Source organism: Ochotona princeps, chromosome 26, assembly GCF_030435755.1.
Source record: "Ochotona princeps isolate mOchPri1 chromosome 26, mOchPri1.hap1, whole genome shotgun sequence".
Taxonomy (NCBI): domain Eukaryota; kingdom Metazoa; phylum Chordata; class Mammalia; order Lagomorpha; family Ochotonidae; genus Ochotona; species Ochotona princeps.
Window position 1 is genome coordinate 20,912,870 of NC_080857.1, and position 27,400 is coordinate 20,940,269.

Genomic DNA, 27,400 nt, shown 5'->3' on the forward strand with positions numbered 1-27,400 from the left:
AAGGAGTTACAAGTAGAAGCCAACGGGTGGCGATGCCAGAAGCCCCTGCTGTGCTGGTCCTCTACTCTCCCAGACATGTTGGCTAGAGCTCCAAGTGCCCTGTGCTGCCGAGAACCATGGGTTTTTTTAATTTTATGATACAATTTCATAGGCTCTGGGATTTTACTTACCCCCTCACACACTGATTTCCCCTACATTATAGTAGTATGGTCTTTCATAAACAGTCATTAGCTCATCATTCTGCTATTGAAGTGTCTCCTCAGAGGACCATGGTCTTACAGTAAGGACTCCGAGAGCCACGGGGAGCCAGACTCCCTCCTAGAGACTCGGCAGAACCACCGCCCTTCATTGGTTCCCAACTGATGTTTTATGTGAGACAACCTCACCCTGTTTCAGCAGGGCCCTCTTCACGCCAGGCAAGCCCAACTGCCACTGCAGACATTAGGAACTAACTCAACACACACAGCAAGACCACAGTGTTAACACACATTTCATTCTCCACTATCTGTCTAAAGCACACATGTGCATGATTATTAAACATTCTTATAAATCAAAATAAATATCTTCAGTGTTGTATTTGGGCACAAGACATCTTGTTTTTGAAATACCACATCTACTTTGGTTGCTGAACTACAGTGCTCACACGGAGTCCAGCAGAAAGAACTCTGTGGGAAGTGTGTTGGGGGAACCACGCAGTTAAGCATCAACCCTACAATCAGCTCAAGCTGTCCGCAAACACCGCTATGCTCATGACCCAGACAAACTGTCAGCTAAGAGAATCTGGAGTTCTATGATCTAAACCAGTTTTTCATGGCCACTATCTGTTGTCATAGAATCCTGAGCATTTAAACGTAATAGCATTCATAGTCCAGCTGGCATCTCTCATTTCATTTTTAAAAGGTGTTAACAGCTTTAAATCAAACGTACCTGATAGAGGTGAGAAAACCCTTTTGCTCCTGTGGAAATTCTATTGTGTGACTCCACCTCCCACTTCCCACAAGCAGCTAGAGGGTATGGACAACAGACAGCACCAAAGACAAACGATCATTCTTTGGGGTTGGGATGAGAAGAAAACAGAAGATGCAGGTGTCAGGACAGAATCATAAATTTACTATCTGCAGAAAAGTCAGGATCACCTCTGCTGAAATCTAGGCAGAGGGGTTTGTCCAATTAAAATAAAACAAAGATACTAAATAAACATTCCACTTTCACCTTAATCTGTTTATTTGTAAAACGATTTTTCCTATTTTAAACACTATTGCCAAACTAACAGCAAGCATGTGGTCAGATCATTGTGACCTTTGCAGAAACATCAGCTTTCTTTATAGCCAAAATGGTGCAATGAAAATGTACTCCTACCCACAATCCAACGAAGACTTCAGCCTGGTCTCACAGTTACCTGCAATCACAGGGGAAATGCCGTGCAGTCTCATTCACCTCTCCCTAGCCTCAGCTCCAAAAACTGTGCATGGCAACAATATTAGTAGGTCTTTCCTACCATTGCTGGAACACCAGTGCAAATTACGACACTGTGCTCCATTTTCCTGTTGAAACAGGTTCTTGAGAGCATAGGTACCTGCCTCCCAGGTGGGAGACCTGGGTTGGCGTCTCTGCCCCTGACTTCAATCCTGGTTGGGGAACCACCACTGGTATCTGCAAAGAGAACCAGGTGACTCGGAGATCTCTTTTTCTGTTTCCCCAATAATTTCTTTCCAAAGACCACTGAACTAAGCATCAAACAAGATAAGACAGCAACTTGTAGAAAAGGGTCCTCTCAGCTTCTACATTCAACACCTGTAGGAAGGAGCCTTCATTATGAACAGGTGGCTCCATCAGGCCCGCAACAGTGCATGAAAATCACAGTGGGAACGGTCTCCACGATATGTCAGTGTCTATATCAAGTTGAGGTTCATGGCTCACGAAGGCATGATTCCCTACTCTCCAGGAATTTGTAGCCTCCTTGCATGAAGACACTAACAGCACAGAGAGGGGCAACAAGACGGTCGCAAAACATGGAGGTAGTGCCCAAGGCAGGAACACCTTGACTAAAAACTTAAAGATGAGGTGACGGGAAGGGGAATACTGCAAGCGAGCAGCCTTGAGCAGAGACAGAGCATAGTGCACCACAAGCACCAAGGTAAGCAGTGCCAAGAGGAGGGAATGATGCAGTCAGCCAGCAGGCAAGGATTCCTTCACCCAGCAGGCAAGGCTGCAGGTCCTGAGGGCCTGCTGGGGTGATCTCCCTCAGGCCAGCAGGTGTCCTGAGCAACAGTCTAATATGGTTAGAGGTTTCTGTTTGGAAACTGTTGGCATTGAGGAAAATGCCAGGCACAGGAGCCAAAGCAGGAGGGAGACCCATAGTCCCTGCAAGGTGAGGGCTATAGAACGTAATGTTCTAAGTGTGTTTAGGCTGTTACGAGGCCTCAGGAATCACAAGCGAGCTGGGTATTCCTTACTTCTGTTCATTTGAAAATTAACAATGGTTCAAGAATGGAATCAAGGGGACAAGTTTTAAATTTTCACAATATGAGAAACAACAGAAGATGTTTCATTACTTCAGGATGCATTCCCTAGCAGCATTCTCACATCCAAATGCCTCTAATTATAAGCATGCATTATCTGCAGAGGAAAAACTGAAGCCCAGACATATGTCGTTTATCTGAGTGATGTGGGTAAACTACTATCAAATGAGCATTCAGGCTTCAGTAAAGAACAAAGTATTAAGAGCCCTCAAATTGCACAATAAAGACTCTTCCTGCCCGTAGACGTCAGCACAGCCACTGCCTACAATCCTAACACAGTTCTACAGGTCTATGAATGGGCCTTCTCAGCCATCAGCTGGAAACATCCGGAAACAGGGAGCAGAGCACACAAGTCGCCCAGCTGTCTCCAGATTGGCTGCTGCCTATTCCTGCACAAAGAAACATGTGCACAAACATGAACATCCACCCGGCGTAAATGTCCACCCGGACAGGAGGTCAACACCACTGCCCCATCTCACAAGGGCTTCATTCTCTTTTAGAAGTACACAATCTACCAAGTGATTTCACAGCACTTTAATCGATCCCCTGGAAAACAGAGCTGAAAAGCATTAAGATGTCAATTAACTACCACTGTGATGCACAGGATTCCTTCTTTTCCATTGCACTGCCCTTGTCTGTTACTTAAATGCCACGGGAATCATTATGATCTTACGCTTTGCCTCCCTAATCGTCTCCCCTTACATCCTGCAGACTCCATTACTGCAGCCTCCAGAGCTGCAGCTCAGGAGTGTTAGCACCACCTACAACTGACTCCCCTTTCACTAGTCTTTAATGACTTTTCTACCGATAAATAATGCCAAAATCAATTCATTAACTTCTAGACCACTGAGTTGTTTCCACTGGGAATTCATTGAGCTATATTTGTTTTTCCCAGCTGTCTAAACAGTCATGTTTAGTCCTCATTTCTTTTAAAAGTCATTAGAGAATGAATAGAATACGATAAATCATTAGCTTCTCTTTTGAACCCTCCTCTGCCTTCTACTTCCTCTTACAGCCTGTGTGGGAATCAAAAAGAAGACAAATAACTCACAGCAGGGCTCAATGTAACAACAACAACAAAACTTTGCAGGTGTATTTTGTTTTGTTTTTGGTTATTTTGCTTTTTTGGTTACAGGAAAAGAGCCACTACAACCCTAACATAGAAGTTCTAGAAAACTGAAGTTTTCCACCTTGTTCTCCTATTTTATACATTGCAAATCAGTTCTGAAAAGGAAATACAACTATTAGGGGAAAAAAGAGTATAAGAAACAGCTGTCCACGGGTTAGCTCTCAAATCAAGGTGTAAGAAACTCTCCCAAAATATTGCTCCAAATTTTGTATTTCAAAACAATACACAGGGAGCTCACATGGTGGCTCAATAGGTTAATCTTTCTCATGGGCACTAGTTGTCGTCCTGGCTGCTTCAATTCTGATCCAGCTCCTTGCTTATGGCCTGGAACACAATGAAGAATAGTACTGCACCTGGAAGAAGCTCCTGGCTCCTGGTTGGCTCAGCTCCAGTTGTTGCAGTCATTTGGAGAGTAAACTAGTGGGTGGGAAGATCTTATCCTTTTGTGAATCTGATTTCTAACTTTCAAACATATCACATATGTATCTAAATGTGAAACTGTAAAGCTTTCTGAAGAAAACATAAAAGCAATGTCCCCATGGCTAAATTCTTGCCTTTTATGAGCCAGCATCCCATACAGGTGCTGGTTTGTATCCCTGTTGCCCCACTTCCCACCCAGCTCCCTGCTTGTGGCCTGGAAAAGCAGTAGAGGGCGGCCCCAAGGACTTGGGACTCTGCACCATGTGGGAGACCTGGAAGAAGTTCCTAGCTCCTGGCTTTGGATCTGATCAGCTCACCTCTAGCCATTCAGGCAGCTTGGGGAGTGAACCAGTAGATGAAGACCTCTCTCTCTCTGTAAATCTGCTTTTCCAGTAAAAACAAATCTTTAAAAAATAAATTTCATTTCCTCAAAAGTTAAAACTCTTGCTCAGAAAGTCATCACTATGAGAAGGAAAAATTAATGTACTGAGAAAAATATCTGCAAGCACCAAGTCAACACACACAAAAAAACTGTATCCAAATAAAAACAGCTTCTCTCCCTCTCCACACCCTCTCTAACCCAATTATGCAAACAATCCAATTAAAAAAAAACCTGAACAGATCTTGCATCAATAATACACAAATACAAGTGAGCAAATACAGAAACGGCCCAATGAGATTTTATTATGTATCATAAGTCAGTTATGTATCATAAGAATGGCAAAAATTAAAAATGCTGACAACTTGACACTACCAAACGCTAACAAGGATATGTGTACTCAGCACCATAAACTCTACCTGTTGTCAGTAGAAATGAAAAAGAGCACAGCTACTCCTAAAAAAAAAATGGCTTAAAAGCTCTTAAAATGTTGTATGTGTCCAGAACAGTCCACTGCTAGAGAACTGATTACCCAATGGAAAGGAAAGCACAGGCTGATCCAAAGACTTCCTTGCAAGTTCACAGTAACTCTGCCTCTAATATTCAAAATCTAGAACAATCCCACGTGTGCTTCAGCGGGACACTGTATAAATAAACCACAGCAAATCCATACAAACCCCAATCCAATTAAAAGAACCAGGTATCTACAATTTGATCAATCTCAAAAGCATTACACTGAGTGAAGAAGGCAGCATCCGTAGAGGACATCTCCAAGAGGTGTACACCTCAAACAGGAGAACAGATAAGTGGTGCAGAGAGCCTACAGGGAGTCAAGTACACAGCGATGGGGCAGCTCCACGACCCAGACGAGTTAAAATGCATTGGGCCTGCAATGTGGTGGCAAACTGGCTAACGCCACCGCCTGTCATACTGGCAAACCATTTAAGCTTTCTTTGGTTTGTGTCCCAGGTGCTCCACTTGAAATTGAACTCTCTGTTAATGCACCTGGGAAGACAACAGAGCATGGCCCCTGCTACTCCCATGTGGGAGACCTAGGTGGAGCTCCTGGCTCCGGGATTTGGCCTGGCCTGGCCTGGCCACAGCTGCTGCAGCCATTTGGGGAAGTGAACCAACGGACTGAACATATCTAGTCTCTCCCTATAACTCTGTCTTCCAAATAAATAAATTTTAAAAAACAAAACACCTCACTGAAGTAGACAGCAAAAAAAAAAAAAAATCAAATCAATATTCTAACAATGTTCTTAAAACCATAGGCATCTGAAAATTACAGTAATGTTTTATTAACATACTTATGTAAATAATGTACTATCACAGCACTGATAAATTTGATTACTTAAATCAAATTTATTCATAAAATATTACAAAACTGTTTCTGAAAGTAACTGGTTGATCACAAAAACACCCTTTAAGGGCAAACATGCCACACCCTCCAAGGAGACCAGCTCTAGTTGTTTTGGCTTCCAGTCAGCAGGTCAGCAGGAAAATGCCAAGAGCTGGAGACATCCACCCTGTCTCCACAAACAAGCTGGTTCCCTCGGCCCCCAGGTTCCCTTCACCCCAGCAAAAGGCAGCCAATGCAGTTTGCCTCAAAACTCACCTTCTGCATGTACACAGAAGGAAAAAGTCAAGGAAAGCAGTTTCCTGGGTGCACCTGACTTCATCATCACCAGCGTGGGTAGGCAGTGGCTCCTGGGCATGCTTAACACCATCCTAGCTGGCAGGAAGGAGTCAGGGCCCAGGATTGGAATTCTCCTCCCCAGAGAGAGAGGCAAGCAACAGCTTTCACTAGCACCACTAACGTGAAATGGGCCACACGTGGTTCAAACACTACCACAGTTCCGTACTCTAAGGCACCTCTCTCAAAATACTGCCAGTCTTCCAGCCCCTCTGAGCATCTGCCACTGAGTTGTTTTTACTTTATTCAAACCAGCCCCTGGAAGGCTGGTGGCTGGGCTGTCCTCAACACACCTGCACGGACTGCTCTCTCCCTCTCTCTAGGCCACTGCACTGCAAACCAGGCCCTGGGCATTCAGTTGCCCCAACAACCACAAATGTGATGCTCTGAAGGAACTTCTATTTTCATGAAAAAGCTATGGGTGATTTTTTTCTCCTACGTTAGAAAGTTCCCAACACTGAAACAGCAAGATAGGTAAAGAATTCCTCTCCCTCGGGCCTGACACAGTAGCTTAGGGGATAAATCCTCACTTTGCATGCACCGGAATCCCATATGGATTCCAGTTGGTGTCCCAGTTGCTCCACTTTCCTTCTAGTTCCCTGCCTGTGGCCTGGGAAAGCAGTAGAGGGTAGCCCAAAGCCTGTAGACCCTACATCCACATGCGAAACCCAGAAGAAACTCCTGGCTTCAGATCAGTTCATTTCCAGCCATTGCAGCTGGGGGTATAAGATTTTTCTGTCTCTCCTTCTCTAAATTTGACTTCGATAAAAGTAAATAAGTAAATCTTTAAAAGAAAAGCATTCCCCTCCCTCTACTCCTGACACAATGTGGCAGCAATTAGGACTGGGACTAACATGCTCTAACATTGTTGGGGAAACCAAACTTTTTACTAACATTATCTAGTTCCTTACCATTACATCCAAATAAAATAAAAATATGAAGAAAATAGGGGGAATAAGATTATCTGAACTTTCAGATAACACTCTTTTCACCAATTAATACCACAAAATACTTGTGCTACAAGCATCAAGAAGGCCCAGCTACTTTGAAATGGGAGAGTCGGCTGTGGGAACACCACACCAGCCTACTGCAGCCTCAGGAATGGAGGAGCTCTGAGCAAGCTTGCTTTGAAGCTACCAGTTCAAGCCTAGAAATAGACTGTGCCATTCCTTAGGGAGTGGGCCTTCCTGGAGTCCTATTAGACATATACTTAACAATCATCACCTCACAGCATCTTGGGAGCCTTGGCTCACAGGCCCGAGGCTGGTGGCTTTCTTGTGACTGCACTGGCCACATGCAGGCAGAGCCATGGGCACTGCTGGTTGCACAGCAGTGCTCTCCTTGCTGGGGCCTGACACCCCATCTCTTCCGTCAGTCTGAGCGGTCAACAAAGATGTTCTGCATTGAAAATAAAATCAATGCACAGCATTCCACACACACCCACAAGCACACAATTTTAAGAAAACTCATCCATTTTACATGACTTGGAGACTGAAATTTTTCCAACCTAGAATACGTTATCAATGCCTACTGGCAAAAACACAAGCTGAAAAAGCAGGATGAAGAATGTAACTATAAATAACTAAATGAAGAAAAGCTGGACTACAGTATGTGAAGCTTGCTAATAAATACCAAGTCAGGGTATCCACAGAGTCCCACAGTTCCAGTGCCATAACTGGACTGATTAGGGTATGGGGGCAGAGAGGACCCCAGGCACACCCTCAGATTCCTCCATCAATCCTTCCAACAAATGAACAAACAAAGCAAACTGCTTAGAGGCCAGTAGCCCCCAGCAGGGACCGTCCATGGGAGCACGCAGTGTACTCCTGTCTGGACCATCAGCAGTGACCTCCACTTTGCAGGAGAACAGTAGAGTAACTCCACAAAGGAACACTGTAGTTTCTTGGAAAAACTCACTTTTCAGTTAATTTCACAGCTGATAATACGGCATCCTGGGAGAAGTCTTCTCTCTGGCAAAAGATTACAGCTCCTTTGTGTTTGCATTATCAACTTTGCCTTCCACCCATGGTTATCTGAAGGCCTCTCTTAGAGCCGGCTGTCAATATTGCAGCTGTAATTAAAACAGGCTAGCAGCGTCTGCAAGTCTGTGCAGCAGCATGTGAGCAGAGCAGAGCCGCGGGCACAATGGGAAACACATCTGCAGCACTTGGTCCCAGGGCAGCTGAGGTCCAGACAGGGTGCTGGCCCTGCAACACGGGACCCAAGAAATCCCAACTTCATCTCACTGTGAAGTAAAATGCCCCTGACTTACAGTGATCTGATCCAGGATATTTCAACTGTACAATGGTACCAAAGCAATGTGCATTCAGTAGAAACTAACCTTCCTGACATTCAGGCTGCACCTGGCCTGAAGCCTTGTGGCAGGAAACTCTCAGGATGCTGACTGCACGTAGCCCCACAGTGATCAGGGGCACAACAGGTGCCTTCTAATGCACCAGATGCTAAATCGCAGGAGAGGAGTGCTAAGTGCACCCAGTTAGGACAGTTTAAATTCCCTACCAGCTTAGCAGGAAGGAGCCCCACGCCCATGACAAGCAGCACCCTTGTCAGCGAAGCTCAGCCGTTCCTTCCAGCAGTTCATAAGCTATTCTAGCATTTTCCCCTGCATCCTAAAGGAGGCACTGCCCTGGAGAAGTCTCCCTCTGACGGCACCTCTGCTCACAGTTTGCTTCTTTGCTCCTTGTTCTGACCACAGCATCCAACCCCACGACACCCAAGAGTCACTGTACAAGAAGAATAAGGCCAAACTCCTTTTCCGGTTTCAAGGACAGATTCCTGACTCTTATCCATAAGCAAAACCTGTTTGCAACCCTCCCTCCTTAAGTACCCAGCTTTGCTAAGGAAATGACAAGAAAGCAGTTTCAGGAGCAGAAAGATCAATAAAGTTAGAGTCTGCATCCAAGTTCTGCCATCATCATCTGTGCCATAACTTGAGGCTTAGGGACAAACCAATGTGAGATGTTCTAAAATGAGAAAAAGTATTCTGTGTTTCCCTATCTTGCCTATGATAAAGATTAATAACTTAAAATTATTGCTGAATTACCATTAAAAATAATTTCATTTTTATACTTAAAACAAAGCATGTTATTTTATATATGATTTAAAATGTAGGTATTTGCTTATGCATTAAGTATAAACACTACTATTGTAATAGCTAGAAGTAACCGACTCTACCCTTAGAAAGTCATTCTATGAAGAATTAACCCTCAGCAGCAACCAATTCACAAATCACCCCATCACCAAACTAAAAGGTCACAAACTGGAAACTAACACCCTTTAGCGTGGAACATCAGAAAAAAGTTTAAAATGTGAATTCAAAGTCACTAACAGATAACACAGTTATCACCCACAGATAACACAGTTCTTAAAAACTAGGATCCAAGGCCAGCATCCTGGCATGTGGCTTAAGCTGCCATCTGCAATGCCAGTATTTCACTTCTCACCCACCTACTTGCTAATTGACTCGGGAAAGCAAAGTGAGATGGTCCCTGCCCCTGGTGAAGTTTCTGGTTCCTGGCTTTAGCCTGGCCAAGCCTTGGCCCTTGCGGAGTAAACTGGATGGATGGATGGATGGAGTGTGTACGTGTATATGTGTTTCTTCCTCTTTTTGTTACTCTGCCTTTCAAATCAATGAAATAAATCTTTCTAAAAAGTTAAACTGGGATTATGGTATATAAACTGCTTTTTACCCTTTTTAACAATATACTGTGAACACCTCTCCATTTACTTTCATGTTCTTCAAATATTACATGTTTGACCTCTGTATAGCAGTTCTGTGCATATACACGTCATAATTTAGCCATTTCTGGACTGTGTGACATTTAAGTTGCACCCACTTCTTACATTAAAAATATTAAAGCGGGGGCCTCGCACAATAGCCTAGCAGCCGAAGTCCTAGCCTTGAATGCACCGGAATTCCATACGGGTGCCAGTACTAATCCCAGCAGCCCCACTTCCCATTCGGTTCCCTCCTTGTGGCCTGGGAAAGCAGCTGAGGATGGCCCAAAGCCTTGAGACCCTGCACCCACGTGGGAGACCTGGAGGGAGCTCCTGGCTCCTGGCTTTAGATCGGCTCAGCTCTTGCTGTTGCGGCCGCTTGGGGAGTAAACAATTGGACTGAAGATCTTCCTCTGTCTCTCCTCCTATCTGACTTTCCAATAAAAAAAATAAATCTTTAAAAAAATATTAAAGTGGTAAGCATCCTTGCACATAAACTGATAACTTAAAATAAACCTATCTCCACACAATAAAAGCCCAGAAGAGGTACAACAATCATACAGAACCAGTTTGAAGACTATTGGAACACACTATAAAATTTTTTTACTAAGTCATATAAAACCTACCCTGAGGTAACTGGCTTGGTAATTGCAAAGGCTTGCTTAAGCAAGTAACTACAAACACTGATACCTGTATTTTATTTGAATTGATGCACTATATATTCATTTGGCTAATTTCTTGATGTAAAGTCCAGGCCTGCTTTATAAATGAATACTCTTCAATTGACTGTTGAGGTCATGATTGTTATACAATCTACAACAAAAAAAGAGCATCCTCAAAACTTGTCATTTTCCTTTCTAAACTCAAAGATTCAGAAAGTAATCTGAGGGCCCAACGTGGTGGCACAGTGGCTTAAGCTGCTGCCCAAGATGTGCCCATCCCATGTGAGCACTGCTTCGGGTCTGGGGTACTCCATTTCTCACCCAGCTCCCTGCTGATGCACCTGAAAAGCAGCAGTACATGGGTCCCCACCACCCACCTAAAAGACCTCAATGGAGTTCCAGGCTCCCGGCTAGGCCTGTCCCAGAGCTGGCAGTTGTGGCCACCTTGGAGAGTGAACTAGCAGTTGGAAAACACTGTGTTTTCTTCTATCACTTTGCCTTTTTCTTATAGAAGCTTAAATATTTCTATCTTTGATAGTCACCACGACCATATCCGATTTAATGGCACTGTTCTGAACACTTGCTTTTGAAAGCCTGTTCTCATGTATTTAGTATACGTCTGTAGAAAAGTAATACTCATAATCAGGTTATCTAAAATTTCAATTTTGTGACTACAATAAAAAACTAGTGAAAAAGTAAGCTTTAGTGCAGACGAATCTGATTCTTGGCCAACGTCTGACTTTGGGCTAGCTGACCCAGAAGGTCACAGAGATCTACAGAGTAAGCTGCCCAAGCCAAGCCACAAAGGTGTAAGCTTACCAGTGTGTGTCCCAGGAGGAGGTGCCTCAAGAGAGCTCCATGTCTCACACCCTGCAATATTATCACTTCAAAAGCACTGAGTAACTCCTTACACATCTACACAGAAGTGGCATAAGCTTACAGAGACGGGGGTAGCCCCACAACAAAAAGGCAGAGCAGTGCATGAGTGGATGTTTGGCAGAGGCTGGCTCAAGAGGAACCTGAGCAACCCTCCAGACCTGCAGCTTCCTCTGCCTGACGCCCGAATAGTGGACCTGGACTCAGTTTCCAACCCTCCTCTTCTCCATATAAATCCAATCACCAGCTGATTTCATCCACCTCCGAAGTTTTAAACACCACCACACAGCAAAAAGACTCAAGTGCAAATTCAGCACCGTCTCTCCAAGGCAGGCCAGGCTTTGAAGAACACACTTAACTCAGGACAAATGGCCGGGCTGCCCTGGACGTTCCTTCCTGGCTCCATACCCAGATGAGCAGTTTGTCACCGCCATGCATTTCCAACCACACTTTGTCTCCTCTCCTTCCATGGCAGCATCCAGAGGGAAAGGACATGCCTCATTTGTGCAGATATTCCGGGCGCCCAAAACAATTCCGCATACAATAAGACTTTAACTCACACAAAAGACTACAAAGAGCTCCCAAAACATGTCTAGCTTCCCTTGGGTGTTTTCAAATATATAATTAGGAAATTGGGAAGAAATTCTCCAATTGTTTCACAATGACACAACACAGATGGCTTGGAAGTGACCAGATTTAATGCTACCCTGATACCTTCATTTTATGGAAATGAATCTGAAACTTACACAGATTACCCAAGCCACACGGACCCAGAGATCCCAATGCAGACACTCTGTGATGGACAAGTGCTGCGAGATGATCACTCACCCAGGCTGTGTTTATTACCTCAACACAGCTCTTGCAAGTAGGTTGTGCACTGAACTGCACCAGTACCAGATATACTCAATGTTTCATTTGGAATATTATGGAAACACTCAGCAAGAGGCTTCATGCAATGCCCCCAGTCATACAGTCACTTCAGAAGCCCACAACCTGTCTGGAGGCTGCCAAAGGGCAAGATAGCAATTCACAGCGGACAGAAATGAAAAGGCCGAGTGGCCCAGATCCAAACTCTTACAGGGCCTGACGGAAGCAGGAGTTGCTAACTTGACTTCCCTCTTTTTACAAACCCACCCTTATCAGACTCTAATATACATTTCCAGTACAGTGAGAGTAGCTACATGTCTGTAATTTGGTTAACTGTCATCCGAGTTCATATTTACTGTTCAAAGGTTCCTCATAAAATGTGGTCATGCAAAGCCTCACCCAGAAAACTCCCCAAGGTAAGTTTCCAAAGGTGTAAGAAAATGCCACCTCACACATTTCCTCATTTTCCTATCTCAGGTTGAATGCCCTGGTGCACAAACTCTGCTTTAACTTCACCAAGCTCCCATGACGCACTGCAAGGGCTGCTCCAAGAACCACAGCCCCAGTGGAGGTGAAGGTGTGGGCCCCGCGGAAACAGGCACGGTGACCCAGGTCACACCTCAGCTCCAACTGCTCCACGTGACTACACCACCCCCTGGTAGGACTGAGCCTGCCTCAGGAACAGCCAGTTCTTGATTGGAAGTTCTGCTCAACATTTTTGCCAGAGTTGATGACTAATTGGCAATTAAATATTGGTAAAACAGAAACAGGCATTTAGCCTAGTAGCTATTAACATACCAGTTAAGATACCCACGCCCACACCAGAGTGCCTGCTCTGAGTTCTGGCTCAGCTCCCATTCTACCTTCTTGCTGGCACAGACCGCAGTGGTGGCTCCATTAACTGGGTTCCTGCCACAAGAAAGGGAGACCCAGAATGATTTACCGGCTTTGGCCTGGGTGGGTCCAGGGTTGTCAGCTTGTGGGCAGTCAGTCAGTTTCAGTCTTTGTCTCCCAAATAAGTAGCTTTTACACAAAGGTCTCTTTCTCTGGTCCCCATAAACCGCCCTCCCCCCCAAGGAGCATTCAGCAGCATCACTTCCTACGAGAATGTGGAAGCATCGGAGATCAATGTCACTGTGCCCTGAAGTACAGACCTGCAACCACGTCCTTCAAAACAAAAGGTCTTGCTCTTTTGCCCACACTAACTGCACAGCCTCTGGGGAGAGGGCTGCACCAGCTTGCACGTGGCACTACTCTTTTACAAACAGAGGGGGCATCATTTAGTTCACTCATTCATTACTGTTCTGTGTCGCTTTTTACTTGTTCTTTGCACATGGGAATGAATGGCTTAGGAAACACAAAGCGTTTCACCTCGAGCTCTCTGTTAATGCACGGAGAGGAATGACATGATGAACACATAACAGGAAGAAAAATATGCAAGAAAGACGACAGTGCTGCCCACTTGCATCTGTACTACACTTCCTCGTTTGCAAAGCATGGATTTTCATGTAGACTGAATGGGCATGAGAACAGAAACAGCACTAAAGTGATGCTGGCAGGAGGGGAATCAATTAAGATGGGTGGGGAAAGGATCTTGGAGGCGAGACTTCAATGGGTTCTAACAGATGCAATAAGGCCTCAGAGAGGTGCCAAAGGAGAGGGCAGTCCAGGACCTTCCAGAATCAGCATATGCCCTGAAGCTTTGTGGCGGCAAAAGTCAGTCAGTCAGGAAACCCTGGGTTGCAGCACTTGCATAGATTGACAGGCGTTAGAAAGCAAAACAAAGGAGATGGCAAACCAAAAGCAGGCGCACACAGTTGATCTGAAAAGCAGGACCAGCCTGCAAGAGAACCATGAATATGATCAGCTCTGTTTTAGGTAGCTGATATGGATTTCACAGGCTTTATATACAACTAAAACTTTCTGTGATATTCAAACAATATGCAGCAGACAGTGGACAGAGACAGACAATAAGCAAGAGATTTTTCATCTGCTGGTTCGTTCTGCAAATACCTGCAATAGCCAGGGCTGAGCAAGAGCCCAAGGAATTTAGAACTCCTGGGTCTCTCACCTGGGTAGCAGGACCCAATTCTTGAGCCATGATGGCTGCCTGTCAGGGTGTGCAGCAGCAGGAAGCTACATCAGAAGCAGAGGAGCTACGATTCTACCCAGGCACGCTGATGATGCAGTGTGGGCATCATAAACAGTGGCTTAGCCCCTGTGCCAGTGCCCCACCCCTGTGACGAGTGTTTACACTTCTATTCTCCATCATCCAAATCCACCTTTTATAGGACTCCATATTCTGCTTTCATTACTAAAGACTCGGATTTTGTTTTTGTTGTTTTTACTTATATGCTTGTACTTACAGTAAAACACTTGCATTTTATACATATCTCCATGGGGCTACTTAAATATGTTTCAAGTTTTCAGAATATAGACTGTAGTCTTCATTTCTTTTGTATGCCTCAGAGAAATTAGAATAACGCTCAAAGTGAAAGTTACCATATAGTATCATTGACAGGTCAGGCCTATTTGTCAAAAACTGGAACTGATTCTAAGTCAGTCCCTGCACCAGCCTTCCCCGAGCCCCGGCCCTCTTCACAGCCTCCCTGCCACACCCTTCCCCAAGCCCAGACCCCCTCCACAGTGTAAAGCTGTGCTCACTGTGAGCCAGGCACTATGCCGGACATGTTAGGCAGAAGAGTACATCAAAACACTCATGAAATAACTGGACTCCAAAGATAAGGGTACTTGGTGCCTACGTGTTTCTGAATCTGTTTCTGATAACACACTGTTCAAGATCTTTGTGAAGACCCCAACACCTTGTGTAGATGGATTTTTTAAAAAATGGTCCCACAATAAATTTACTTTCAACTCCATTTACCAGAAGCATTTTAAAATACCCTCACAGACTGACTGACGAAACCCTTGCAACAACCTTCCGAGGTGTATGGGATCACTTTCTAGGCTGTTTTACTAAGGAGAAGAGTGAAGAACAGTAAGTTGAGTCATATGCCCACTTACGTTGTGTGTAGATAAAAGGTTTGAACCCAGTCTATCGCGAGAGTTATGTACACAACACCACCACACATGATAATCTCCCTCCAAACAACATATTAGCCCTGTAAATGCAACAGCTAGTTTTGGTTTCTTTCATTTTTAAAGCTCTGGAGGCAATGACACACTTAAAAAAAAAACTTGATACAATGTAAGACACAATTACTTTTATTACAAGCACCAAAAACTATAAGATTTTAACACGCTTCTAAATAATGCGTTTAGATGGAAGCCTCGGTGTGCTGACTTTATTGGAAGGGACGTCTTCTCTGGACCACCATCAGCAAGATCGGCTACGTTATGATGACACAGTAAGAACGTCAGTGCCATCAACTGATTAGTGAGGGATTAATGCTACTTTGAAAAATTTATTTTTAAGCATGTTAACATTTAAATGTTAAACATTTTCAGAAAGTAGTCTAACTCAAATAGCCTCATATATCTACAGACAAGGGAATTGTTGTAAAAAAAAATTAAAAATATAAACCAACAATTAATGTCAGAATACTTAAGATCTACATCGAAAATCTGTAAAACCTACTATACCCTCAATACGCTATGTTAACCTGTAATGGGGGGGAGTGCAGGGAAATCTTTCAGGACCATAAAAAGAGTGAGAAAAAAGTACAATATAGCCTATCAAGATCAAATCTGGTAATTCATAGATAACAGACTCAAAGCGGCACTAAACAACACTAAAACTACTATACCAATGCATGAGGGGGGAATCGGGTGCGATCCTGACAACCTCTTAACAGGAGGTCATGTGCGTGGAGCAGGGGAGCACTCCAGAGTGGAGCAGGTGGTAAGGAGGAAGCTTGGATCCCAACCATGAAGACTCCCAGACCTTCACCACAAACTATTAATACGAGCAACAAGGACTATATCCCAACTGCCAAGGAGGCCACAGGGAATTGGATGCCCTCGGAGGCCGAGTACTCTGAGGTCACCCACCCCCAACCGGAGCTTCCACAGGGGATGGAAGAAGTCCAAACACTACCGTGCAGAAACCAACGTCATCGGAAAGACAACCAGAAGCCCTGAGTGGTCTGCAGAAACAGAAGAACAATAAACGTCCTTCGGGACCAGGGAGGAGAGCTTTCTCTGGTCCGAGCCTGGCTCCACCTCTGGACCCCACCTCCCTCGCAATGACCATCGGGATCGCTTCGAAAACCCCTCACAGCAAACAAACAATCATACAAACTAAAAAAAAAAAAAAAAAAAAAAAAAAACAAAAAAAAAAAAACAAAACCTAAAATAAATAAACAACAGAAAGTAGAACTTGAAATCTGACAGGAAAGAGCTGGCATGGATTGGCTCATGCCTCGCTGGGTGGGTCACAAAGATTAGTTTTACTCCTCACCATGGTGTTGAGGATTTTCCTGCACACCGCCCCCCCCCAAAAAAAAAAATGTTCTGCACCTAAAATGTTGACATATATCTTGTTAGAATTACAAGCCAGTCTGGATTATCCTAAAATCTGCCAAGATCAGCAAAATTTTACTTCAACACAACAACTGGCTAAATACTAAGATGAAATGGACACGAAACAGCTGAATGGTGCCTTATGGCCATTTTAAGGTATAGAGCAGCCGGTCCTGTATATGAACTAAATTGAAATGTCAATGAGCTAATCATAGGTTGTGGCTAGGACTTGTTTTCCTTTTTTTTTTTTTTTTTTTTTTTTTTTTTTTTCTTTTTAATACACTGGTTACTCAAAACCATGTCAACTCCATAACATTGCAAATTGCTGTTGATATTATATTGGGACTCTTAATTGACTGTGATGATATTCTGCCAGCTCAAACTTCAGACCAGAAAAGGTCTCCCCAAGAAACTGTTCAACCAATCTGGACAATAAGTAGCTGGACTCTATGCTTGGTATATGTTTGCAATGAAAGAATCTTGATTGAATTTGAACTGTAATACTGCATCAAGGTGGAGGAATCCACCGGGGGGAGGGGAGGGGGAGGGAGGGGGGGATTCCCAGAGCCTATGAAACTGTCACATAATGCAAAATAATTAACAATAAAAATAAATAAATAAATAAATAAATAAATAAATAAATAAATAAATAAAAAAAACCTTGCCAACGCTCCCTTGAACAACACGGCATCCAATGGTGTATTTGTCAGTACTCACAGAAATAAAGTACTGGCTCAAAGTATCCCCTCGGCAACAGTAAGTAATTAATGCTGACATAAATCCAGATGCTGGGATGGCACTGCAGAGGACTGCTGGCTTCACATGACAACTGAAAATGCTGCTCCAAGCATCCAGGAAAATTTTTTCCATAGAGATATTCCAAAACTCTGGCTATGATGAGTTATGAGACAAAGCAACCTTGCCTTCTATCTCTGAAATCACTACTACTACTACACACACACACACACACACACACACACACACACACCCCACATATCTACAGCAAAGGCACTCAGATAGCATGACTTTATTTAGTCAAAATGGAGAGAACCGCTATGAATGGTGAAAAATTTTTATCAAAGGTCATTAAACTTGGTATTTTTATCTAATAAAAAATGGTTGCTTAAAACAACCTGGCCAGTGTGCTTGAGATTATAAATACCCAATCTTGTAAAAAAAAAAAAAAAAAAAAAAAAGGCAAACATTAAATAAAACAAGAAAAGGCATTTAATTTAGCTTATGGTGTGTATAAATTTGCACTTTCAGGACCATTATTTTACATTTTTTAACCCTGCTACAGGATATAATTAGAGCACAGTGAATTTTCTTAACTGCGGCTATCAGCATGGCACTATTAAGGCCTGCTGTTCAGGTACACAACTAAAGAGCAGGCTGGGAACTGTCCTAATTTCTTTGCAAGTTATCAGCTGAAATTAAAGTTTCCTTAGAGGGAACTCCACCATGGGCCTGGCCAGTTTCCTTGTTGTTCACATGGACACAAGCAGGATTTACAGTACCCACAGCTGAATCTCCCAACAGTCCTCATGGGCTTCATTTGCTCAAATAATAGGCAGTCCCTCCTCCCAGTAAATGGCGATTTAAAACAAATTCAGTCATGCATGCTGATGGGCAGCACTCCAGAACAAGCGAGCCTCCCTTGGAGAAGAGCTGCAGCTTCTGTCGACCTAATCCTGTCGTGCAGTGCCCTGACCTGTGTGTGATCAGCACACAGAGTACCCACCCATCCTTACACCTTCCATGTTTCAGAGCTGGCTGGATTACGCATGCACTGCAGTACTACTACCTAGTTTGACTTATACGAAGCCAGCACTCAAAACACTTACCGGAGAACTATGGTCTAGTCCCATATACTGTGCCCAGGTGTGTGACTGGGAAAACCTCTGTAACCCCCTCCCAGCCTCCAAAGACACATCTTTAAAATGGGAATGGCATGAGAAAGACAACACTTAAAGCAAGGCTAGTATGCGTCAATAAACAAGACAAAACCTACTGCTGAGCATTCCCTCCAGTCTCAGAGCTGGTAGGAACAACTGCTGGCCACTGCTCTTCATGCTCAGACAACTCAAATAAGGAGCAAGAGTAGCTCAAGGAAGTGAAGGCGCAGAGCTCCCAGAACGTAGCAGTAAAAACGATGATTTAGACCAAACCAAACGGCTGAACAACTCAACTTTCATTTCAGCTCCTTATTGTAATACACTTGGCATCTTGACTCAACAAGTGAAACCTACCAGGTCAACCATGCATAATATTTGTCCATCAAAACAACCTCTTTACATCTATGATAAAATATTTGCACACAAGCTCTGCAGTTATGCTCTACACTTACCACCACTGGTTTTACTATGGGATGAATCCAGTCACCAATGAACATTTGTTAATAAAGATACTTTTGCAATGTTGGAAGCATATCCAAAGAAAGGTTTTTGACACACACACACCTCCAAAAAAACCCTATATATGGATTGGTCCTAACATCTACCTTCATTCTACTCATCACACCAAAGGTTCTAAACTTCCACATGAGTACACTATTATATATCATTTGTAAAGTGTCAGATTCTCACAGTACCAAAACCCACATTTATAAAACATACAGAATCTCGTTCGTAAAGGACTGAATGCATGTGAAACAAATTTAATCCAATACGGCACATAGACTTATGAATCAAAACTAAACTGATGGCACTTTCAAAAGAAAACAGAATATTTTCAAGTTGGGAAGGTCAGAAAGGGCTTCTAAAGACACAAAATTTAATAATCATAGAAAAAAAGATCAATTAGATCCCATCATATGAAACAATTTTTATCATCAAATGCTTCAACCTGGGAGGAAATAGTTTAAAAACTTAAACCTAAAAAAAGGAGAATTGGGATCTAGGATATGTAATAATACAATGTTTACTGCTACTGGTTTACAATGGCCTGCTTGAAGAGGGTTAAGTCAGTGGAGGGAGAATAAATGCTGGCAATTTCTTGCCAGTGAAAAATTAAGGGCTAGTGGCTAAAGGAAGAAAACAGATGTGTACAAGACTACTTGAAGCAGAAGGCAAGAAGCAAAGGTTAGACAGGTGTCAGGGAAGTGTGAGTTTTTTAAAAACATACTGCACTCAGTGCCACTGTTTCCACCTAAGAATGAGTTAAGATGGCATTTTTGACATCCTGATAAGTTGCTTTCAGAAAGCTTTTTCCCAGATTTAATGCTGGGAGCAATGATCCTTATTTAACTTTACTCAGTTCTCCAGATCAAAGAGTATGTTTGGATGGGTGGAAAACACATTTTCCTTTAAAAATGATTCATATCATACTTTAGATATTCTCAAAATCTAAAAATGAACTTTTCTAAAAATTAGCTTTAACTCTTCTGTAAGAATAAGACAAAACTCTAAGGACACAAACAAAATAATACAAAATCTCATAATTAAAACTTTTCAGCCATAAGTCCTGAGCTGTGACTTTTACGTAAAACACTGATGGCTGTGTCTCTGGCTTTTGTTGGATTCCTAAAGCACACCACCCTGCCCCACAGGTGCTGAGAGACGAGTGTGTAATAAACAGTTACCTGCTGTAGTGGTTGAGGGTATCAAATGGTATACTTTTTAAATATGTACTTGCAATAAACACTTAACATATATCGAAGGTTTTATTTTTTAATGCAAAGCTAAATACATGAAGAATGATGGATCAAGTAAAGCACATGTGTACCATCTCGTCTGATGGAGCCCCTCTGTACCTCTGACCACAGTGTCAAAGGACCACTTCACTCTATCCTTGCAGTGAACACCATCACATGTGATTCTACACACCCTGGTACTAGAAGGGTCTAAACGCTAGGATTCTCACAGAATGGTTAGAATCCTATACTGAACTGCCATTTTTTTCTTGCCAAACATAAACCAAAACACGATTCAAGTACCATCAACAGAACAGTGAAGAGTTTTAACTAAAATAACGAAATACCAAATAAACGAAAACCAATACTGAGAAATAGTATTAGTGAAAAATCCAAAGTATGTTGTTTGGGCTAAAATAACACTGCATCTTACTTTCATAAATGAAAGCAGAGACATCATAAATATTCGGTTAAAAAACATGAAGAAAAGAATCATTTAATATACAGCTCAATCACTGATGGCAACAAGATATAGGTCCAAATCCCAGCTCACCCACTAAAGAGCTATGTGACCATTTAGATGAACCTTATTAGTAACTTACATGAGAATATCTATAAACATTTCATAGGAGAGTAAGGAGAATTAAATGACAAAGGATACAAAAGTCTTTAGCAAAATTTTGGACAGAAATTGTACAAGGGTAACTTTTGTTGCTGTTAATAAAAAACTTTCTCAACAAAAATTTGAAAATACCAAAAGGCCTCTGGCTTTAAAAAAAAAAAAAAAAACAGAAAACCACAACAAGCAAAGACTTCCAGTTTGCGAACTTTGTCTTGTGGTCAGAATAGCACTGTGGTAAACAATAAAATTCTATTTTCAAGCAGCAATAAGGCAGCCTTCTCTTTTCCAAGTCCAAGTAAGTTGAGCATAGGAATATTAAAAACAATCACTTGTAATCAACCATTATCAGCAATTCTTCACTTACGCAATGGCACACATACACTCCAGCCAAAGAAGCTCACTATCTTCTAAGTGAACTAGGAAAGTCATAACTTCGTTCCTCTTACCTGGTAGCCAACTTGCTGCAGGGACACTGGAATGACTTCCCAGCACAGGCCGCCACCATCCGCACGAGTACCTGCGATTAAAACAGATTTATCAGAAGGTGTGGCATTCTATTACCTTTCACCTGCACATCTCCTTGTGAAAGATCCGGCACATCCTTACTCCGCACAGACCCTGCCAGGTCTCCATCTGGCAAGAAGGGAATCTGTGGGAGAAGAGCATCCAGGAAAGCGGGTTACAGGCACAACAGGGCCTGCCTCACCTGGCACATCACTGAAGCTCCCTGTGAAGACAAAGGGAATACCGCAGTGACAGAGACAGTTTCAGAGCTACAATGAAAGGGCCCCTGGAAGGCATTTTCTGCCTGATCTTCATCTGGAAAGTTGAGGTTTAACAACACACACCACTTTGTTGTTCATGGCTAAGGCTCTTGTTGCATTTTATTTACAGTATACTTGTTGGATGAGGGCACCGATTCACTTTATGAAGCCAGCAATTCTCTACTAGTGTCTGTGCCACAATCCAGGGTCCACCTCCTGTCCCTCATCCAAGGGCTGTTATAAAAACAGCATCCAGAAAGACTTTCTGATAATGTTTCACTTGGAAATCATCCCATGTTGTGAATTCTAGTGGCATATTGCTGGCATCTGCCTTCTGACTGTTTCCTCTCTATCTTACAATAATGCTACATCTCTATACAGGCAGGGTCAACAAAGGCACTCATATATTGATGTCTGCTGTCTGTTAACACTGCAGTTAGAGCCTAAACGTGTTTAATGTCATCAAAGGCTGTTATGAGCTTTACTGATTCATATTTAACCAGGATACTTGCATGAAAACAGTTACTTAACACAAGAAAGTATATCTGACAATTCTCCCTGCTTTGTCTTTGATCTGAGAGTCAACAATTCCAATCCATTTTTACGTAGGGCCAGTACCCAAAGTGTCAAAACCATTTACAGAATGCTGTTTATTTTAAATCATAAAGTCCTTAAACCTTCTAATTATGTGACCTCCTTTAAATTTTTTCAGCTTCCATATCCTCATGCAAAAACTGACAATAACATTGCCTACCTGATGGTACAACAGAGGATTAAGTAAGAAAACATGTACAACAAGGCCCAACATCAAGGTTGAGAACACAGTTACTTTCTCAGTTTCCATATTATTTCTAGATGGTAGACTCAAGTTCTACTGTCAAGTCTTCTTCTTTAAAGATATGTAAGCTCTCTTGGTTTTATTTTCTAATAGAAGAAAATCAGACTACTGAGAACACAAAGCTAACTTTGCTTACCATATAGAATACATATTTTACCTTGCTCAACACATGGAATACACATCAATTAAAGGGGGAGAAAAACTGTACCTTGATTTGATTCTAATCCTCAACTCTGAATGAGGCCTTGCTCATAGAGAACCCTCCACACCAGAGAATACAAAGAGATCACAATTTTATAAGAACATAGCTTTTTCTTTTTCTTTCCTCTGCCTTGTTCAGCCAAATGTTCCTACTCAGATTTTCAGTTCACTAAATCAATTTTCTAATTTTTCAGTAAAAATTGTCAATGAAGCCACAAGAGTGAATGATATTGTCCATCAGCTACAATTGTTTCACATGGACGTGCCATCTCATCCCCACCTAAAATACATGCCCATTTTAAAGACCCTAATGTAAACATTTTGTTTTACACTTGGCTTGGTCTTCTGGTCCCAAAGAACCTGGTCCTTAGATAAAGGTGTTTGCCCATGTCTGGATGTATGCTCAGACGTACCTTCCCCTACTAGGTTTTAGTACCAAGGTTCACATCAACTTGTTCATTATACTTCGATAAAATCATGGAAGGGAGGGCCTCTACCACAGGAGTTAAGACACTAATTGTGCTGTATACGTGCCAGATTGAATTCCCTGAGCTCCAGGCCCGTCTCCACTGCTGACTTCTGTCCGCTTCTTGCTAACGTACACCCTGGGAGACAGTAGGTGATCACTCCAAGGACTTGGCTTCCTGCCACCCACCTGGATTGAGACTCCAGCTACAGGGGGTTTTGCAAAGTGAACCAGATCTTTATCTATCTCTTTCTTCCTCTCAAATAAATAAAAATGTAATAACTTTCTCAAACGTTTGTGGAGAATGGAACACTGATACAACTAGAGAAATCCATGCGTAGGTTTTCCATAATACATGTTTTCCAATAACATCTGAAGACCATTCATGTGCATATCTGCATGTGTATGTACACACACACATACACACACACAAAACCAGTCTTCAGAAAGCACATTAAAAAAAATGTATCATGAGGGCAGGTGCCGTGACCATAACAAGTTAAGCGTCCCCTTGCAGCATCCCACTTGGGTCCCAGTTCAGGTTTCAAGTGCTCCACTTCCAATAGTCTGTGAAAGCAGTGGAGAACAGCCCAAGTGCTTGGGACCCTGCACCCGCATGGGAGACCTGGAAGAAGCTGCTGGCTTCTGCTCAATTCTGGTCCAGCCAGTGTCGCCAGATGGGGTGTAAACCAACGGACAGCAGCTCCGTCCCTCCCCAGTCTGTAACTCTGCCTTTCAAAGAAAAAAAATAATCAACCTTTCCTCTACAAGTTTACTATGAAACAAGCAATGCATGGACTTCAAAATCAACTTAATTATTAATCCCATTTTTCCCATGCACTTTTCAAAGTACCTTCATAGCGTCTCCTGCAACTTAGGCATTCCGGATTCCCTCATATAATATAAAAAAAGAAAAAACCAAAACCAAAACAAAAAACTTCAGTTCCATAGCATATGGAGTAAAGTCTAAATCAACTCTATCTTCTCACACAAGGAAGCAAGCCTGGCCCTGACTCACAAGTACCCGATGTGATGGAACAAAAGAGGAAAAAGGCCAATGTCGTTTCTCATGGTTACACTGACTGCAAAAAGAAAGAAAGAAGTAAAATTCAGTGTCCCAGGATGAGACAGAGAATCAGTAAGCTGGGAAATGTCTCATCTCAACCACTGAAAAGTGTGAGACAGTCACATCCCATTGTAAGAGCCACAGATCAGGAGAGTCTGGGAATTTTCTACTTCTTTCTTCTGAAGCTTCTCTGATTTCAAAACACTCCCCTGTAACCCCAAGAAAAAGTACTGAATGGCATACTTTTCTTCTTCTAGAATGAATGCTAATTTGACTGAGAATTTTATACTGGTCCCATTGAAGTACATGAAGCTGTTCTTTGTGTCCACAGAGAGCCCAGAAGGACTGACATTCAACACTATTTGTAATGACTCCGGGAACCTACGAGGTGGCAAAGGGTATTAGTTTCAGGAACATGAATTGTCTTGACTTTGTCCCTAGGTATGAGCAGAAACTAGACTCTGGGCTCTGAATATCTGAGCCTTAAAACCCGGAACATTCCAACACCCCTGCCATTTCACCTTCACAGTGCCTTGTTCTGCTTTATTTTAACAACAGCATCGTCTAGACAGAAGCCGGTAACCGCTAACTAAAGAAAAACACGTCTGAGACTCCCTGCCTTTCACACGATATTTATTTCCAAAAGGTACATGCATGCGGCCCTAGGCTCTTCTTCCTTCTATGCAGACAGGTGTCCCGGGCTGTAATGCACACCGGGGCGGGGGAGGGAGTTCCTGTGTAGCCTCATTTCACCAAAGCTGACAGTGGGTCCCCAAGGGGAGTCTATGGCACCTCTGTCATGCAAATCTTCCCTATTGGCTTCTTTCCTTCACAAGAAAAGGGTGGTTGCACTGCAGCTACTGATACCTACACCCTCAATATTCCTTTTTAGTTCAGCAAAGGCCTAAAATGCACATGGCAGAAATGATCCTGTTTAATCAGCTTAGCACAACAAGCTCACTACCATTAAGAAAAAAAGTTTAGTCATGACAGAAAGTCTCCTGCATGCATATTTGCTCATTTTCCAAAGGCCTTTTTGCAAAGGTCTTCTCTAGTGCATTAACTACCACCAGTATCCTCATCTTCAAACCGGGAAACGGTTTCCATTTGAAAACCAATGCTTACATCACATTCATTCAGGACAAAAAGAAAAGTGAAAACTTCTTTAGAAAGGACTAAATTCAACAAGTTTTCAACACATCTTATTGATCAGTCCAACTTTCTCACAGCAAATATGGCCAACAGGATCTAGGAACATCACATGAAGTCATCTCTCCAGTGTACTGAAGTTTCCTATGCATCAGACATTGACTGCAAAACTATAAAATGGAATTGAGAAAGGCTCAGGTTTTCAAACACAGTGTTGGGCCCGGCGGCGTGGCCTAGCGGCTAAAAGTCCTCGCCTTGAAAGCCCCGGGATCCCATATGGACGCCAGTTCTAATCCCGGCAGCTCCACTTCCCATCCAGCTCCCTGCTTGTGGCCTGGGAAAGCAGTCGAGGACGGCCCAATGCATTGGGACCCTGCACCCACGTGGGAGACCTGGAAGAGGTTCCTGGTTCTCGGCTTCGGATCGGCGCAGCACTGTCCGTTGTGGCTCACTTGGGGAGTGAAACATCGGACGGAAGATCTTCCTCTCTGTCTCTCCTCCTCTGTGTATATCTGGCTGTAATAAAATGAATAAATAAATAAAAAAAAGCAGTGTAACACTGTGAAACATTTCACACTACAGTATGAAAATCAGATCTCAGGACTCTGAATTCAACTGCTGCTAGCACAAAATCTATCTTCTGACGCTGGCATAACAGAATGAGGTCTAGCAATTTTGAAGAAAGATGGCAACAGGAACAGCAACCAGACACACAGGTAGTCCTGGGGAGACCAAATTTTCAAAGAAGCATTTTTTCCTTGTATTTTTCTATTGCCGTATTGGGAATTTTTTTTTAAATCTTAGTATTTTAGGCTACCAGTGTGGTAGCCTAGTGGCTAAAGTCCTTACCTTGCATATGAAGGGATTCTATATGGTTGCCAGTTCATATCCCGGCTGCTCCATTTCCATCCAGCTCCATGCTTGTGGTCTGGGAAAACAGATGGAGGATAGCCCATAGCCTTGAGACCCTTGCACCCATAGGAGACCCAGAAGAAGCTCCTGGCTCCTGATCAGCTCCACTCCAACTACTACGGCCAATTGGGTATTGAATCAGCAGACGGGAGATGTCTCTCTACAAATCTGACTTTTCAATAAAAAATAAATCAAAAAAATATACAAAAATTCATTCATTTCAGCTCTCTCTATTCAATGTTAACATTTCTTTTCTATAAATAAGCATCAGAATTAGAAAAATAAACTCCAAATTGCCAGAAGGGAGGAGAAAAATCTCATTACCCTACCTCATTTTGGCAAAGCTTCCTGCACTTCCATCAACACTTTGAGGTTTGACTCAGGTAAGTGTAATCTTGACTAGAAAGCAGATATGTTAATTTAGGACAGTGACCCTTGCTACAGCAAAAGAAGAACATTGGTATTACGTGATCTGAATGTTTAAAAGTAACCCACACGACTTCCCATTGTTAGTGATTTCTGTTCTATTTAATTATCTCATTTGAAAACTATATCAAAGTGTTATTAAAGTTCTGACACTACATATTAAAAAGCAGATCAAAATTTTTATCACTAACCTATGGAATTAGCAGAAAGAAATTTTAGTTTAAATAACCACTTTTTCTATAATGACTACTCCATAGGAAAAATCATTCGAGATTCATTTGACATTAACTGAACAAGCATTTATTTAGCATTATATTCAGCTACAGAGAGACAGACACGAACAAAGAGACAGCAATGGACATGGACTTCCTAGACGCCAAACACCTCTAGGCTCCACTACAAACCTTCGTCACAATCAATCCTCGTTTGTTTCCAACAAATCTGTCACTAATAACAATAGTAATAGTGGAAAAATGTGTAATAAGTAATATAAAAAACTGAATTATCTCCAAATAACAGGATGATAGCTGTATCTTTATAAATATTCTATATTA

The 27,400-nt window shown here is 42.6% G+C and overlaps 1 protein-coding gene across 8 annotated transcripts in view; it reads right to left on the bottom strand.

The window, feature by feature from the left end:
* Positions 1 to 27,400, bottom strand: part of SIPA1L1 (signal induced proliferation associated 1 like 1) — a 313,038-nt gene that overhangs the window by 193,109 nt on the left and 92,529 nt on the right. For all 8 annotated transcript variants that reach the window (XM_058655252.1, XM_058655253.1, XM_058655255.1 and 5 more), the window contains one exon: positions 21,471 to 21,541. The gene's annotated coding sequence lies outside the window, so the exon portion shown is untranslated. The remainder of the gene's footprint in view (positions 1 to 21,470; positions 21,542 to 27,400) is intronic.